Raw genomic sequence first — 16,601 nt, 5'->3', positions numbered from 1 at the left:
GTGCTCTTGCATTACTCTTTTATTCTAAAAGAAGGCAGAGCACAGCCTTTGAAAGAATGACAAAAAAAAAAAAAGTGGAATAGAGAAAGTATACGAGGCCCATATAATCAAAGATGTATATGAACATCCTCTCATGGGAGACTAAAACTGAAATTCTGATAACTCTATTTTGAAAATGTAGCTTTAGTATTTGCTGTCCAAAATGTTATCTTCTATTTCTGTTTTTGAGCAGAAAGGGAAAATATTTACAAGAGTGATGCTGTGAGAGTCTTTCTAAGTTGATTTAAACACATTAAACCCCCTAAGAGCCAAAGAGAAAGAGAAAAAGAGAAAGAGAGAGAGGTTAATCTTATTGATTACTCATAGATTCATAAATTTATTATCTTTAATCATTTGAGTCTGAACGTTTATATAAAGTAAAGTTATTTCAATGATTTGTCCTCTGAATTATAAATCAAGTTAATCTTCCTCTTAAGTGCAAGTGGTTGTTTAATAAAATTTATGGGGTGACAGTGATGATGGCATTTAAAGCATAAAAGATCACTTTTTACACTTAAAAATATATATATATTGGATCTGCCAAATGGAAAAGGTGATGTGATGCTGCATTTCTTGGGAACTATTTATATTTTTACTTAGGCAGCCAATTTAATTCACATGTTTGAAGGAATCCTGAATAGTTATAATTGAAGAACATACCTGACCATTTCAAATTTTACCATTTCCTCCATTTTGCAGCACAATTTTCTCTGCTGTTGAATGAATATCCAACAGAAATAAACATATTTATTGTTCATTATGTATAATCTCCTGCTGTTTCTTTAATTTTTTGCATCTGAAAACCTGCAGTAATATATAAGTGAATACTACAACATGGCTTATGAAACTGGATCATGGACTCTGTGATATTCTAAAAACAATTTGGGAATTTTATAAATTTGTTTGTGTAGAAATCAGGAAAGGAAGAATATAGGGAGATATTCTGGGTCACATTTTGTGTTGGTCTCAGGTAATCTGAGGTCAATGTGATGTGTAATATACAACAACACTCAGAGACTATATTATCAAATAGTAAGTAGGAGGAATGTATTTTCATTGTTGTCAAAAATGGATTTATTTGAAATCCATTCATAAAGTATTATTTACTTATTTTTCATGCTCTTTAATTCAGTTCAGTTTAGTCACTCAGTCATGTCTGACTCTACAACCCCATGAACTGCAGCATGCCAGGCCTCCCTGTCCATCACCAACTCCCAGAGTCCACCCAAACTCATGCCCATTGAGTTGGTGATGCCATCCAACCATCTCATCCTCTGCCGTCCCCTTCTCCTCCTGCCCTCAATCTTTCTCAGCATCAGGGTCTTTTCAAATGAGTCAGCTCTCTGCATCAGGGGGCCAAAGTATTGGAGTTTTAGCTTCAACGTTAGTCCTTCCGATGAACACCCAGGACTGTTCTCCTTCAGAATGGACTGGTTGGATCTCCTTGCAGTCCACGGGACTCTCAAGAGTCTTCTCCCATACTACAGTTCAAAAGCATCAATTCTTTGGCACTCAGCTTTCTTCTTCCTTTTTTTTTTTTTTAAATAAATTTATTTATTTTAGTTGGAAGGCTCACATTCACACATGACTCTAGAAAAACCATAGCATGACTAGACAGACCTTTGTTGGCAAAGTAATGTCTCTGCTTTTTAATATGCTGTCTAGGTTGGTCATAACTTTCCTTCTAATGAGTAAGTGTCTCTCAATTTCATGGCTGCAATCACAATCTACAGTGATTTTGGAGCCAAAAAAGATATAGTCTTACACTGTTTCCGCTGTTTCCCATCTATTTCCCATGAAGTGATGGGACCAGATGCCATGATCTTCGTTTTCTGAATGCTGAGCTTTAAGTCAACTTTTTCACTCTCCTCTTTCATGTTCATCAAGAGGCTTCTTAGTTCTTCTTCACTTTCTGCCATAAGGGTGGTTTCATCTACATATCTGAGGTTATTGATATTTCTCCTGGCAACCTTGACTCCAGCTTGTGCTTCCTCCAGCCCAGCGTTTCTTATGATGTACTCTGCAAATAAGTTAAATGAGCAGGGTGACAATATACAGCTTTGACGTACTCCTTTTCCTATTTGGAATCAATCTGTTATGTCCAGTTCTAACTGTTGCTTCCTGACCTGCATACAGGTTTCTCAAGAGGCAGGTCAGGTGCTTTTTCTTTACAAAGAAATATAACCTGAACTAGCTCAATTATTAAAGGGAATCTATTGGCTCTTATTAATTAACCAAAGAAGGTCAATAATATCTCTGACCTTGTGAACCACTGGGATAGCAGACCAGAATATGTTTATGATTTCATATTTAGGTTCTCATTATTTTAGCATTAGATGACTGGAAATATGCCAATGGAAGTGGTTGCCTACAATTTTATTTCTTAACAGTTTCCAGGAGCAAAAATTAAAACAGATTCTCTTCTTACATATAAGTTAAACATTATTGAGGGGGATCCTCTTCACCTATTATAGGTCTACTTATGAATTATAGGTCTAAGCTATTGACATATTCACACAGATAATGCTCTGTGTAGACCATATGACCATTCCATCTACCAACAGGTCAAGTAAGTCTTTAATAGTAATAGGTGCAGGCAGACCACAGTCATGACTACTAGAGATGGTGTACCCAGCTAGCTACTCTAAATTGTATCTACTGAAATCTCATATCAAATAGCTTCCATGTTTTTGCAGCTCATTTAATTAGAATACATTCTTTTAAAAAGTCTAATAACAAGTAAATGCAATATCTTTAATTGAAAGCTTTCTGTACGTATACAAACTAAATATTTCAAACATTTTGCTGTTTGATTTTTAAAAAATATATAGAATCTGCCCACATCAAACCTCCTATTATATCCCTGATGGTGTTTTGTCTAATCTTCTACAAGTTCTTTATTCAATAATATCTCTTTGGCATTATGAACTACAGAGAAATTTACATATTAATCCATACTCCCACAGTATGATTACTGTTATCATTTATATTGTTATTATTTACAACTAATATTATTTATTCCATTGCTTTTTTAAGCATCAGAATTTTTTTTGTCATTCCTTGATTAATTGTTGTGGGAAGCAGAATAAATTTAATACCTGGTGGCTCAGAGGTTAAAGCATCTGCCTGCAATGCAGGAGACCTGGGTTTGATCTCTGGGTTAGGAAGATCCCCTGGAGAAAGAAATGGCAACCTACTCCAGTATTCTTCCCTGGAAAATCCCATGGACGGAGGAGCCTGGTGGGCTACGGGGTTGCAAAGAGTCAGACACGACTGAGTGACTTTACTCACTTCACTAAAGATGTCCAAGTCCTAACTGCTATAACCTAAGAATGTATCGCAGTGTGGTACATGGCAAGTGAGAATTATGTCTTCTTATGGAATTGAGGTTGCTAATCGGTTCACCTCAGTAAGGTGTGTATCCTGGTGGGTGCGATGTAGTAACATAATTCTTTAAATGGGGAAGAGTGTGGTAGAAAAGTGAGCACTAGAAAGTTCATACAGACAGCTATTTCTGGCTTTGAAGTTGTTTAAAGAGGACTACCTGTCAAGATATGTGGGCGTCTTCCAGAAGATAGAAAAGGCAAACAGATTCTCACCTAAAGCCTTCAGATACCTTGCTCTTACCTTGAATTTGGCTCAGAGTGACCCCCTTTGATATCTGACATCCACAACTCTAAAAAATTAAAGTGTGTGTTAAGTCACTAAGTTTATGGCAATTTATTATAGCAGAAATGGGACACTAAAGTAACAGACTTCTGTGGCTTTTATTCTGTTTTTTAAAAGCTATTTTTCAAGTACTCAAATCTTATTATTATTATTCCTTCACTAAAATTCTCATGCATACCTGAAATCAAATATTCTTATGGCATACAAAGCATTTTTTAGCGTGGTCCCAATTGATTTACTGTCCTGTCTTCTAATACTCCATCTTTCCTTTCTTAATTCATCCTCCTTAATTCATTCTTAATTCATCAAACAGACCATGCTGCTTTCACTTTTACAAATTTACTTTCCCCCTGGAATGTTTTCCCACCATTGTCACCTTGATGTACTCTCCCCACATGACCCAGGTCAAATGACAGAGTCTCAGGGAAGTCTTCTTAAATGCATATCTCAAGGAATATATCTCTTTATAATACATATTAGCACATGGGAGGGAGTGGGAGTCCCTGGTGGCTCAGATGGTAAAGTATCTGCCTGCAATGGGGGAGACCTGGGTTCAATCCCTGGGTTGGGAAGATCCCCTGGAGAATGAAATGGCAACCCACTCCAATACTCTTGCCTGGAAAATTCCATGGACTGAAGAGCCTGGTAAGCTACAGTCCATGGGGTCACAAAGAGTCAGACATGACTGAGCAACTACTCTTTCATATGTAGGCTAATTTTATATTTCATTATATCATATTTAAAATGCACTTGTTGTTTCTGGAAATGTCATATTCTTTTCCATTTCAAAATTTTGTACTTTCTCTTAACACTACTAAATTTCTTTTCTCCTGGATACTTATTTTGCTCTTGCTATTCAGTTGCTCAGTCATGTCCAACTCTTTGAGACCCCATGGATTTCAGCATGCCAGACTTCTCTGTCCTTTACCATCTTCTGGAGTTTGCTCATATTCATATCTTCTGAGTCAGTGATGCCATCTAACCATCTCAGCCTCTGTCACCCCCTTCTCCTCCTGCCTTCAGTCTTTCCCAGCATCGGGGTCTTTTCGAATGAGTTGGCTCTTCCCATCAGGTGGCCGAAGTATTGGAGCTTCAGCTTCAGCATCAGCCCTTCCAATGAATATTCAGGGTTGATTTCCTTTAGGATTGACTGGTTGGATCTCCTTGCTGTCTAAGGGACTCTCAAGAGTCTTCCCCAGCACCATAGTGTGAAAGCACCAATTCTTTGGTGCTCAGCCTTCTTTATGTTCCAACTTTCACATTCAGTCATGACTACTGGATAGCCCATAGCTTTGACCTTATGGGCCTTTGTTAGCAAAGTGGTATCTCTGCTTTTTAATATGCTGTCTAGGCTTGTCGTAGCTTTTCTTCCATGGAGCAACTGTCTTTTAATTTTATGGCTGCAGTCACCATCTGTAACGATTTTGGAGCCCGAGAAAATAAAGTCTGTCACTGTTTCCATTTTTCTCCCTGTCTATTTACCATGAAGTGATGGGATAAGATGTCATGATCTTTGTTTTTTTTTTTTTTTTTGAATGTTGAGTTTTAAATTAGCTTTTTCACTCTCCTCTTTCACCTTCATAAAGAGGCTCTTTAGTTCCTCTTCACTTTCTGCATAAGGGTGATGTCATCTGCATATCTGAGGTTATTGATATTTTTCTCAGCAATCTTGATTCCAGTTTGAGCTTCATCCAGCTGGGCATTTAGCATGATGTACTCTGCATATAAATTTAATAAGCAAGGTGACAATATACAGCCTTGACATGCTCTTTTCCCAGTTTTGAGCCAGTCCATTGTTTCATGTCTGATTCTAACTGGATGCTTATTAGTCACTTAATATGTTATATATTGGACTCTGTATGATGACAGGAAATGCATTTTAATTTTATTACTCAATAGCCTATAGCAAAATTGTACATTCTTTCTTATCTCTGAACAAAAATTTGGGAAAATCACCTAAATTTACAATTTTTAAGTAATTTTAATTTTTTAATATAAATGTCAAATTAGGGACTTCTACTCAACTTAAAACCTTCTACTCCCAGTCTGTGTGTGCCTTAGACCTAGAGTCACTGTGGAGAATGATAAGGAAGTGTGTGGTTGATTTCTTTTCTGTTGTAGATTCCAGCTCATGCTTCTTTCAATATTTGCTCTTTTCAGTCTCACTAAAGGTGAACTGAGGGAGAGCAAGATGACGCACAGCAATTAAAAGACTTTTCATTATTGTTGTTGTTATGATCTGGCATTGATATCTCATGGGAGTAGCAAGTATCAAGATGTGGCACATTCAGTCACAAGACACTTTTGTTAGTTCTTTAATGATTCTCTCTCTCTGTAAATCCCTCAGCTCTACACATGAACACCTGCCAAGGGGAGAAAGGAGATCCCAATCCAGCATGTACTTTGTATGCCAACTTAGACACCTTGTGAATTGATTTGATCTTTTCCAAGAGGGATCATATGCTGTCCAAATCTAGTCTGCATAGTACTTTATCCAACTGGAGAGTATACTATTTTCCAATTTGAGGAAAAAAATTAAATCAAAATAAAAGGAGCTTCATTAGCTAGAAATCACTTAGAAACTCTCAACTACAATTTCCTTGATATTGGTAATGTGTCTTCTGCCTGACCTCTGAGGCCTATCATATTAGATCCAGGTATACTAGTGATTGTCACCCTGTTTACTTAATCTGTATGCAGAGTACAATATGAGAAATGCTGGGCTGGATGAAGCACAAGCTGGAATCAAGATTGCCAGGAGTAACATCAATAACCTCCAATTGCAGATGACACCACCCTAAAGGCAGAAAGTGGAGAGGAACTAAAGAACCTCCTGATGAAGGTGAAAGAGAAGAGTGAAAAAGCTGGCTTAAAACTCAATATTCAAAAAACAAAGATCATGACATCTGGTTCCATCACTTCATGGCAAATAGATAGGGAAACAATGGAGTAGCAGACTTTATTTTCTTGGGCTCCAAAATCACTGCAGATGCTGACTACAGCCCTAAAATTAAAAGGCACATGCTCCTTAGAAGAAAAGCAATGACAAACCTAGGCAGCATATTCAAAAGCAGAGACAACACTTTGCCGATAAAGGTGGTGATGGTGGTTTATTCTCTGAGTCATGTCTGACTTTTGTGACCCCATGGACTGTATCCTGCCAGGCTCCTCTCTCCTTGGGATTCTCCAGGCAAGAATACTGGAGTGGGCTGCCATTTCCTTCTCCAAGGGATCTTCCCCACCCAGGAATCGAACCACGTGACTTTTGCATTGCAGGCAAATTCTTTAGCACTGAGCCAGCAGGGAAGCGTCTGTATAGTCAAAGCTATGGTTTTTCCAGTAGTCATGTTTGCATGTGAGAGTTTGATCATAAAGAAGCCAGAGTGCTGAAGAATGGCTGCTTTTGAATTGTGAAGAAGACTCTTGAGAGTCCCTTGGACTGCCAGGAGATCAAAGCAGATAACCCTAGGGAAAATCAACCCTAAATATTCATTGAACAGATTGATGCTGAAGCTCTAATACTTTGGCCACCTGGTCCAAAGAGCTGACTCATTAGAAAAGACTCTGATGCTAGGAAAGATTGAAGGTAGGAGGAGGAGGGGATGACAGAGGATGAGATGGTTGAATGGCATCAATGATTCAATGGACATGAGTTTGAACAAACTCTGGGAGATAGTAAAGAATGGGGAAGGCTGGCATAATGCAGTCAATGGGGTTTCAGGAAAATTTTATGATAATGGAAAAATTCAGATGATCCTGTTCTCTATGAATTCACAAAATTTAAATTGATTATTAATTTTGCAATTATGATAATGTATATAGCTTTTATTAATAACATGAAATTAGCAATAATTGTAGCCATCATTAATTGATCATCATCTAGGGAGAAATGATTTGAGGCATATTTCAATATTATTCTTTTTAGTCTTACAACAGTTCCATAAGATAATTCTTATTACCAACATTACACTGACTTGGAAATGGGGCTTCATGTTGCTTATTTAACATGACAAAATGTACACATAACTCAAAAGAAAATATAACCCAAGAGCAAGTATGGCTGATTCTAAAGACCATGATCTTTGACACTATTTGACAGCTTTGAAAACAGAATTTTTCCAGATAATTTATTTTTGTATGCCACAAGATTCTGTTCTAATTTTTAATTTTAACCACAAACGTGAGTTTTATTATCTCTCTTCTGTATTCTAGTTGAGCTTATGCTTTATATCAGTCACTAGTTTTCATCAGTCCCCTAAGATAGTATAGGCATCATAGGAAAATAGTGTTTTAAAATATGATTTTATCTTATAAATACATCAAATATAAATTTAAAAATAACTTTCACTTATATCACATAGTCATAGAGAGAAAAAATCACAGAGAAGTTCTCAAATAATTATGGAAGTGTGTTCTTAAAACTAGATATGATAAGTTCTTGCTTTTATAGCAATATATATTAAAAATTAATGCATTAATATTATTGATTAATATTTTTGAAAGCTGACTAGGAAATTTTAGTTCTTTCAAATATTACAAGTACCTGTGCATGGACTGATTTTTCCTACAATGGGTCCCCATACCTTTGAGAAATTTAATAGCATGCAAAATCAATTTAATTTCAATTAATTTGACATTTTAAAAGCCCTAACTTTATGTTAGATTCTAACTCTTTTTGGAAATGAACAATATAAACTATCCCTATCCTAAGAAGAATATTTTAGCTTAAAATTCTTACTTTGTCTACTGCCAGAAAAATATTTTGTAACCAGTTGAAAGTTAACCTAGTTAGTTAATCTAATTAGGTTTAATTTTTTAAAATTTTCTGATATCTATGGATTGGAGTAGGAAACGGAAACCCACTCCAGTATTCTAGCCTGGAAAATCTCATGGACAGAGAGCCTGGCAAGCTACAGGCTATGGGGTCACAAAAAGTTAGGCACGACTGAGTGGCAAACCACCACCAGAATCTATGGGTAACCATGTTCTTTTCAGGCTTAACTCCAGAGGGATATCTTCTATATCTTTCTTTCTATAACCTTTATTCAGTTGCCTTACTGATCTCCTTTTCTTTATAGCATCTATTTTTTTTTGTATGTTTTTGATGCATGCCACAAAGATCTTTTCAGCTGGTTGTATATTTTTACCATCACTATTGAATCATTTTTATATAATACTCTTACATTTCCACCCTGAGATTGAGTTCTGACAGTGAGAGACTGAGACTGGAAAAGACCAATGGGAACCACCGGGTCCTTAAAAACGATTCTTAATATCATTATCTTTGGGTAGTACATGGAAACTAGAGGTTTCCTAGTCTAACCTTACCATTACTCACGCACCTACTATAAAATCAAACTCTCCAGAAACATCTTTGCTTAATTATTATTAAGTCAGGAATGCATCCATGTTAAATAATCTAGCTATAATAATTTCACGATTAAGATAAATGCACACATATAAACTCTCTGTTTGCTGTCTCATTCTGGTTCATTACATACTAAGTTGATGATTATAATAGAATGGAAATAGGCCCATTAAGGCAATAACGCACAAGTACATCAAATATGGTACAGCTTCATTTGTTCATACCAAACTGAGAATTAATACAAAAAGTCAGAACCTCAGTATGTTAGGAGGGATGACTAGTTTTTGGCTCTTTAAAAACAAGTACAAAAACCAAATTATTTAAATGGATATAATCAGGACGCACCCATGTTAAATGATCTAGTAATAATTATTCATGATTAAAATAAATGCACCTGTACAAACTCCATGCCTCAATGGACTTGCGGCAACTTTATTATCTATATAACACTATAAAATATATGTAAATTAATCAGAACTTAAAAAGATTTGTGTACATACAAACTCCTGATTTTTGTCTAACCTGGAAAAATTTAAAGAAGTCTTTTATGACTGTTGCTGACATTTATAATATCATTTTTTAGCTGGCAGAAGTACTCAATTGTATTTTGCAAAACATATTGAGATTTCTAATGTCAACTATAATACCACTCACATTTAACAGACAAGGAAACTCTGAATGTAATACACTGATTTGCTTATGAAGAAAACAATTAACAGAAAAGAAATTGGGATCAAAATTAGGCACGATATGGAAAATCTCATGTGTTTCTGCCCTGTATCATTCTGCCTGGACAGTTTGGGCAGGTGGTAGCACAAATGCACATATTAAAAGAACGGGTCTTAAATTCTGATCTCCCTTCATCTGTTCTACCTCCCAGGATGTGTTATTCAGGATTTCTCTGAATGTTATTTTTTCTTTGCATTCTTATGTTTACTCTAGTTTATTTCTGCAGCTAAATCCTGACTCCTGCTCCTTATCAGTTCAAACGGGAGCAACCTGCAGTGTTCTCTCTTCTACATCTAAACCCCTTTCAATTCTGTCAGGTCTAACCATGTGTTCCTTTACACAGGATTTTCAGTACTCCCAATGCCCCCTGGATCCAAAAAACACTGTCTAACTATGGGGAACAAAGCTGCTCACCTTCTGCCTCCATTTGTGTGCAGCCTCTCAGTCCCACTCAAACATGACCTGTATCTGCAAGCTTACCATTCTGTGTTCTAAATCTTTTTGTTTGTTCTCTTTCCTCTTCATGTCTGAGTTTTATCTTAACTCTTCATGTTTATGAAATAATGGTTAGTCAATGTCAAATTAAATGTTTTCTTTTCTTTCTGTTACCTGGTGAATAGCAGTTGTTTCAAGCACATTTCATAGATTATCTATATTTTTGCCAGATATGGTCAGTTCGGTACCCATTTTTTTCTCCATTTTTATTCACTCTTGAATTGATTGTACACATGAATACTTTTATTATATATTCCAATGCCTTTTTGCCACTCTTGTTTTAAACTTCCTTTTTACAGATGTAATATCTGTATGTATATATATATGTGTGTGTGTGTGTGTGTATGTGTGTGTATACACCAGATATTAAAGATTACTTGACATCAAAGCACAAAGTCACAGATATCAAAAAACAAAATAAGGAATACAGAATATAGATATATAGTTTAAAATTGCATTTTTGGGCTGACACAGAAATTTTAAATGCATTGTGCCATGCTTAGTTGTTCAGTCATGTCTGACTCTTTGTGACCTCATGGTTGTAGCCCACCAGTCTCCTCTGCCCATGGGGATTCTCCAGGCAAGAAAACTGGAGTGGATTGCCATGCCCTCCTCTAGGGGATCTTCCCAACCCAAGAATCGAACCCTAGTCTCTCACATTGGAGGCAAATTTCTTTACCATATGAACCACTGGGGAAGCCCAATGCATTAAATGTACTGGGGATTATGAAATAAGAGAAAGTATTTATAAAGTTTTTTGTGTATCTAGATATTATCTTTTGATTGCTTCCAGTTAACAATATGTTGAGTATTGCTACCACTGTCAAAATCATTAGGAAACTTACATAATGATGATATATTGCATTCTATCCTTTGACGCTCACAATGCAGAAACACTCTTGTCTAGTGTTTTATTTAATAGAGACAGTACTTTGTTTTCCAGGTGTGTGTTACTTAGAAAGCTAATTGCACGGTCTGAAACCAAAGTAAAATATTTGCTGAATAATTGGCAGAGAAGAGAATGGAAATAAAGAGAAACTTTCCAGGGAAATGTTTACATATGTATCTAAGAACTAAAAGTGACATCTAGGCATTTAACCACATTTCTTTTCTCTCAAATATTTTAAAATTCTCTCAACATATATCAAATATATAAGAGCATTCTAGTTGTTCTACTGTTCTAGCACTCCCAGAGTTTTAAAACATAGAATATGTATGAAAACAGATAAGTCATTTGAAGAGAATGATCTCAGAAAATATGACAAATGAGACGAAATGTCTTTGTCAATTAGCCGTTCATCTCGGAGTACACATAACTTGCATATATATTGCGTGTCAAGCATTACATCTTCATATGGTGCATGCATGCATGCTGAGTCGCTTATGTGTCCTACTCCCTGGACTATAGTCTACCAGGCCTGTTTGTCCATGGGATTCCTCAGAAAAGAATAATAGTGTGGGTTGCCATGCCCTTCTCCACGAGATCGCCCCAACCCAGGGATCCAGCCCACATGTTTTATGTCTCCTGCATTGGCAGGCAGGTTCTTTATCACTAGTATCACCTGGGAAACCCCTTCATATGGTACGTTATTTTTTTAAACTTTGTATTTTATATTGGAATAGAGCTGATCAACATGTTGTGTTTTAGGTGTACAGTGAATCGATTATGTTATACATGCATCTATTCTTTTTAAAATTCTTTTCCCGGAGTTGAGCTGCAGAAGTTGCTTGTATATTTTTGAGATTAGTTGTTTGTCAGTTGCTTCATTTGCTATTATTTTCTCCCCATTCAGAAGGCTGTCTTTTCACCTTGCTTATATTTTCCTTTGTTGTGCAGAAGCTTTTAATTTTAATTAGATCCCATTTGTTTATTTTTGCTTTTATTTCCAGAATTCTGGGAGGTGGATCATAGAGGATCCTGCTGTGATTTATGTCTGAGAGTGTTTTGCCTATGTTCTCCTCTAGGAGTTTTATAGTTTCTGATCTTACATTTAGATCTTTAATCCATTTTGAGTTTATTTTTGTGTGCGGTGTTAGAAAGTGATCTAGTGATGTTGGTGGGAATGCAAACTAGTACAGCCACTATGGAGAACAGTGTGGAGATTCCTTAAAAAATTGCAAATAGAACTACCTTATGACCCAGCAATCCCACTTCTGGGCATACACACCGAGGAAACCAGAATTGAAAGAGACACATGTACCCCAATGTTCATTGCAGCACTGTTTATAATAGCCAGGACATGGAAACAACCTAGATGTCCATCAGCAGATGAATGGATAAGAAAGCTTTGGTACATATACACAATGGAGTATTACTCAGCAGTTAAAAAGAATTCATTTGAATCAGTTCTGATGAGATGGATGAAACTGGAGCCGATTATACAGAGTGAAGTAAGCCAGAAAGAAAAACACCAGTACAGTATACTAACACATATATATGGAATTTAGGAAGATGGCAATGACGACCCTGTATGCAAGACAGGGAAAGAGACACAGATGTGTATAACGGACTTTTGGACTCAGAGGGAGAGGGAGAGGGTGGGATGATTTGGGAGAATGACATTCTAACATGTATACTATCATGTGAATTGAATCGCCAGTCTATGTCTGACGCAGGATGCAGCATGCTTGGGGCTGGTGCATGGGGATGACCCAGAAAGATGTTATGGGGAGGGAGGTGGGAGGGGGTTCATGTTTGGGAATGCATGTAAGAATTAAAGATTTTAAAATTTAAAAAATAAAAATAAAATAAAATAAAATTCTTTTCCCACTTAGGTTGTTTTTACATTTCTAATATTACTATAGATGTAAAATTAAACTTGTCATTACTCTACATCCAATAACTCTAGTTAGAAGATGACTTTCCAAAGACAAACCTTGTTCATCTAAGTTTCTCATTGGGAGTAGGGGTGGGTAGAAGAAGAAACTTGTGAACAAAAAATTAAATACAGAAGTTAATTCTTTTTTCCCTTAGCAAGAATTAAATCTAAAGAAATAAAGTATTTCCAGAATATGTTTCTCTGAATAGAGAAATGATTTTATCTTCTTTCCTCATGTTTCAAGTCACAACTTAATAATTAAAATATTTAAATTTTATTTTAGTAATTATAAGATATAGTAGATTTCTAATCACTTTCATAAACATATTATTTGGGAAAAAAAAAAAACTATATAAATGATTTGCAGTTCAAATATCCTTCTGCAAGAATCATAAATAAAGTCAAATTTTAAGTCAATATGACTCCCAATTAGTAAGTACATTTGGAAATAACTTTAAATGGATCATTAGGTTGCTACCACTGGTTACTGGTTTGTTTGCCTTTTTAATAGTGTGATCATTCTAGATTCTTACAACTTTCTACTTAAACTGATTAACTGATGATACACTGCTAATTTTTTATATCAAACACATTTAAGAAAATGATAACCATATATCAAATTAGAGAAAATGTTTTTCATATCATTCAAACTATTCCTTCCCTCTTCTATTTTTCTCTCTCCCTTCCATTCTCTCTTCTCTGGGTATATATGTTTGGAGGTTAGAAGCATCTGGGAATATGTTAGTAGAAGTAGAGCATTTTGTAAAAATATTAATAACTGTGTCTTTTTGACTAAAATATGAACTTTACACCTTGCAAAGCTACATCCTTTGATATGTAGATATATAGAAGGAATATGTGTCCGTGTGTTAAATGCTAAGTTTTAAGTTAGGACATGAAATAGAGCAGAAAGAATTGAAATCTCTGGAAAAAGCTGTCTTTTGCTTTAAATATACAGAAAAACAAGCCTGAACTAATCATGAGTGGTTACATCAGCCACTGCCATTATGATGATTAACTATCATTAAAGCCATCAATGAAATGAATGAGCTCCTAGTTAAAAGGGGCACTATTTTCTCTCTGTTAAATGACAAGAAAAAATCAATCTGAAATGATATGTTTCCTCATTTCTAAGTGCAAACTAGCACATTTACAAAATATTTCATTGCTAAGCTAATTGTTACTACACTAACCAGTGTTTGAAGACAATGTTTTTCATTATTCCCTGCAATTCTCATTCCCCTTTCTATCTTTCATTTCTCATATTTTATTTTTTACTCATTTGAGATTTTCATTGTGTATCATTTATAAGTATATCCACCCCATTGGTTTTAAAATGCCTCTCTTTTCTCCATTTGTTTTTCAATTGGAATGTATAATAGAAACATATATTTCATATAAGACAAAAAACTTCTAGCATTTTGAAATCTTTATTAAATCTTCATCTTATTACAGAGACCATATAGCCCAACAGTGTTTTCTTTTAAATAGTATTTGTTATAGTAATTTGAGGATGCATTGATGTTACTATTATGTCAAATGTTTAAATTTATTCTGTTAATTTATTTTTTGCCGACTTCACTTTCTTAAACCTTTTCATTGGTGAATGACTATTATGTTAACAGATTTGCTAAATACTAGGCAAAAAGCTTCCCAGGTGGCTCAGTAGGTAATGAACCTGCCTGCAGTGCAGAATACACCAGAGATATGGGTTCGATCCCTGGGTCATGAAGATCCCCTAGGGCACAGCAACACACTTAAGTATTCTTGCCTGGAGAATCCCATGGACAAAGGAGCCTGCATGGTTCTTAAGTCCATGGGGTCGCAGAGTCTGACATGACTGAAGCAACTGAGCACAGCACACACAGCACAGAGGAAAAACAGAACACTTAATGATAAAGTACTTACCTTTTTTTTTTTTTTTATTGGAATGCACTGCCTCCACTCAGCCCATAGACTTCCTCCACAAGCACTGCCAAGCTATATATTCAATATATTTTGTGGTAGTGCCAGTTCCTAGCCAGTCATGTATGTGTGTTTTGTATTCCTAATTAGTTATGGTTTTGTATCTACGTCTTTTAGAGTCTGGGTTAATGATTCTCCCTACTTAAATATCTGTAATTTATTTCATTTTTTGCTTTTTTATTACATTTATGTTTAACTCTCTTAAGATTGTTGTATTATTTTAATTTCAAGAGCAGTAAATTCAATTCTTAAGTTTTGAATTTATTGGATGCCCATCTTAGGGCCAATTTCCTCACTTGTTTCGGAATTTTACAGTCTCTCAATTTTTGATCTCACATTTTCTGTCTTATTTTCTTCTTCTTGGCACCTTTGGGGCCCTGTCTAGAATTAGGTTTGATAATGGCATCTCAGATTGTCTAAAAAGTAGATTAGAGAATCAGAGATGCAGCAATCAAGTCTTGGTTCAAATCATGACTTTAATTGTCTTCTCTGCTTCCTTTCCTATGTAAGAAGCAACACCAATGTTCTGTAGCAGCTTTTTTGTTAACATCTATATAAAATCAGGAGGATACCAAATCAAAACCCCAGCAAGTAAATGAAATGGAACACCTTTACCCATTTGAGCCATATTCCCAATTTTTTTGGCTAATTCTGATTCAATAGGATATATATTAAGATTTTCACCTAGGTTCACCACTGGTTTTGGGCTCTTGTTTTTCCTTCTTTTTCTATTGTTCTTAATTTTTCAATATTTTTGTTATAATATCTCATTATTTTATTTTATCTCTCATTGCTACATGTTCAGAATCAAGGAAAGGCTTAAAAACATGAACTTAAACACCACCATGACTGAAATAATATTTATGACATTTTTTAATAGTAAGTTAAGAATAAAGCATTTTAGTTAATAGAGGTCTTTTGCTTGGAAAGATGAGGTAACTAGAATTTTATCACCTTATTGATCCTCAAAATATAGTTTAGTTTCAAAATTAGTAGGCAAAATTTAAGAAAAGATAAAGAGAATAGCTTAAACTTTCCTAAAAGTCTCCATTTGTACTATGTCTAATTAGTTGTTCTCTTTTTCCATTTTATTATTTGCCAACTTTTTTAAGCTAGGTAATGAGTTTGCCAATTCTATTGTATATTTGAAGATGTGATTGCTGATCACCCAGGGGAGGGCTACTCCTTTGTCTTTGCTTCATGAGTTATACTGAACATCCATCAGATCAAGCACTTCCGGCCTGTGCTAAAATCAAGTGGATTTGAACTATGCACTATGAAAGGCTTTGGTTCTAATTATCAAAGATCTTTGCCATTCTTTTCCTCAGAGACTTAATTTTCTTACTTTATCTTCACTCCTGTCATTTTCTAATCACAGTTATGGCATTGAACCACACTAAATTTTTTTTTTCCTCTTCAAAAGTCAGGAGTTGTAGCAATATGTAAATTCAACTTTTTGTTTCTTCCTTGATGTTTCTGAAAAATGCCTTAAGTCTAATGAACAACATACTTGTGAT

This window comes from Ovis aries, chromosome 6 (genome assembly GCF_016772045.2).
Source record: "Ovis aries strain OAR_USU_Benz2616 breed Rambouillet chromosome 6, ARS-UI_Ramb_v3.0, whole genome shotgun sequence".
In the NCBI taxonomy this organism is placed as follows: Eukaryota; Metazoa; Chordata; class Mammalia; order Artiodactyla; family Bovidae; genus Ovis; species Ovis aries.
The sequence above is the reverse complement of the archived record's forward strand: the minus strand, read 5'-3'. Positions refer to the sequence as shown.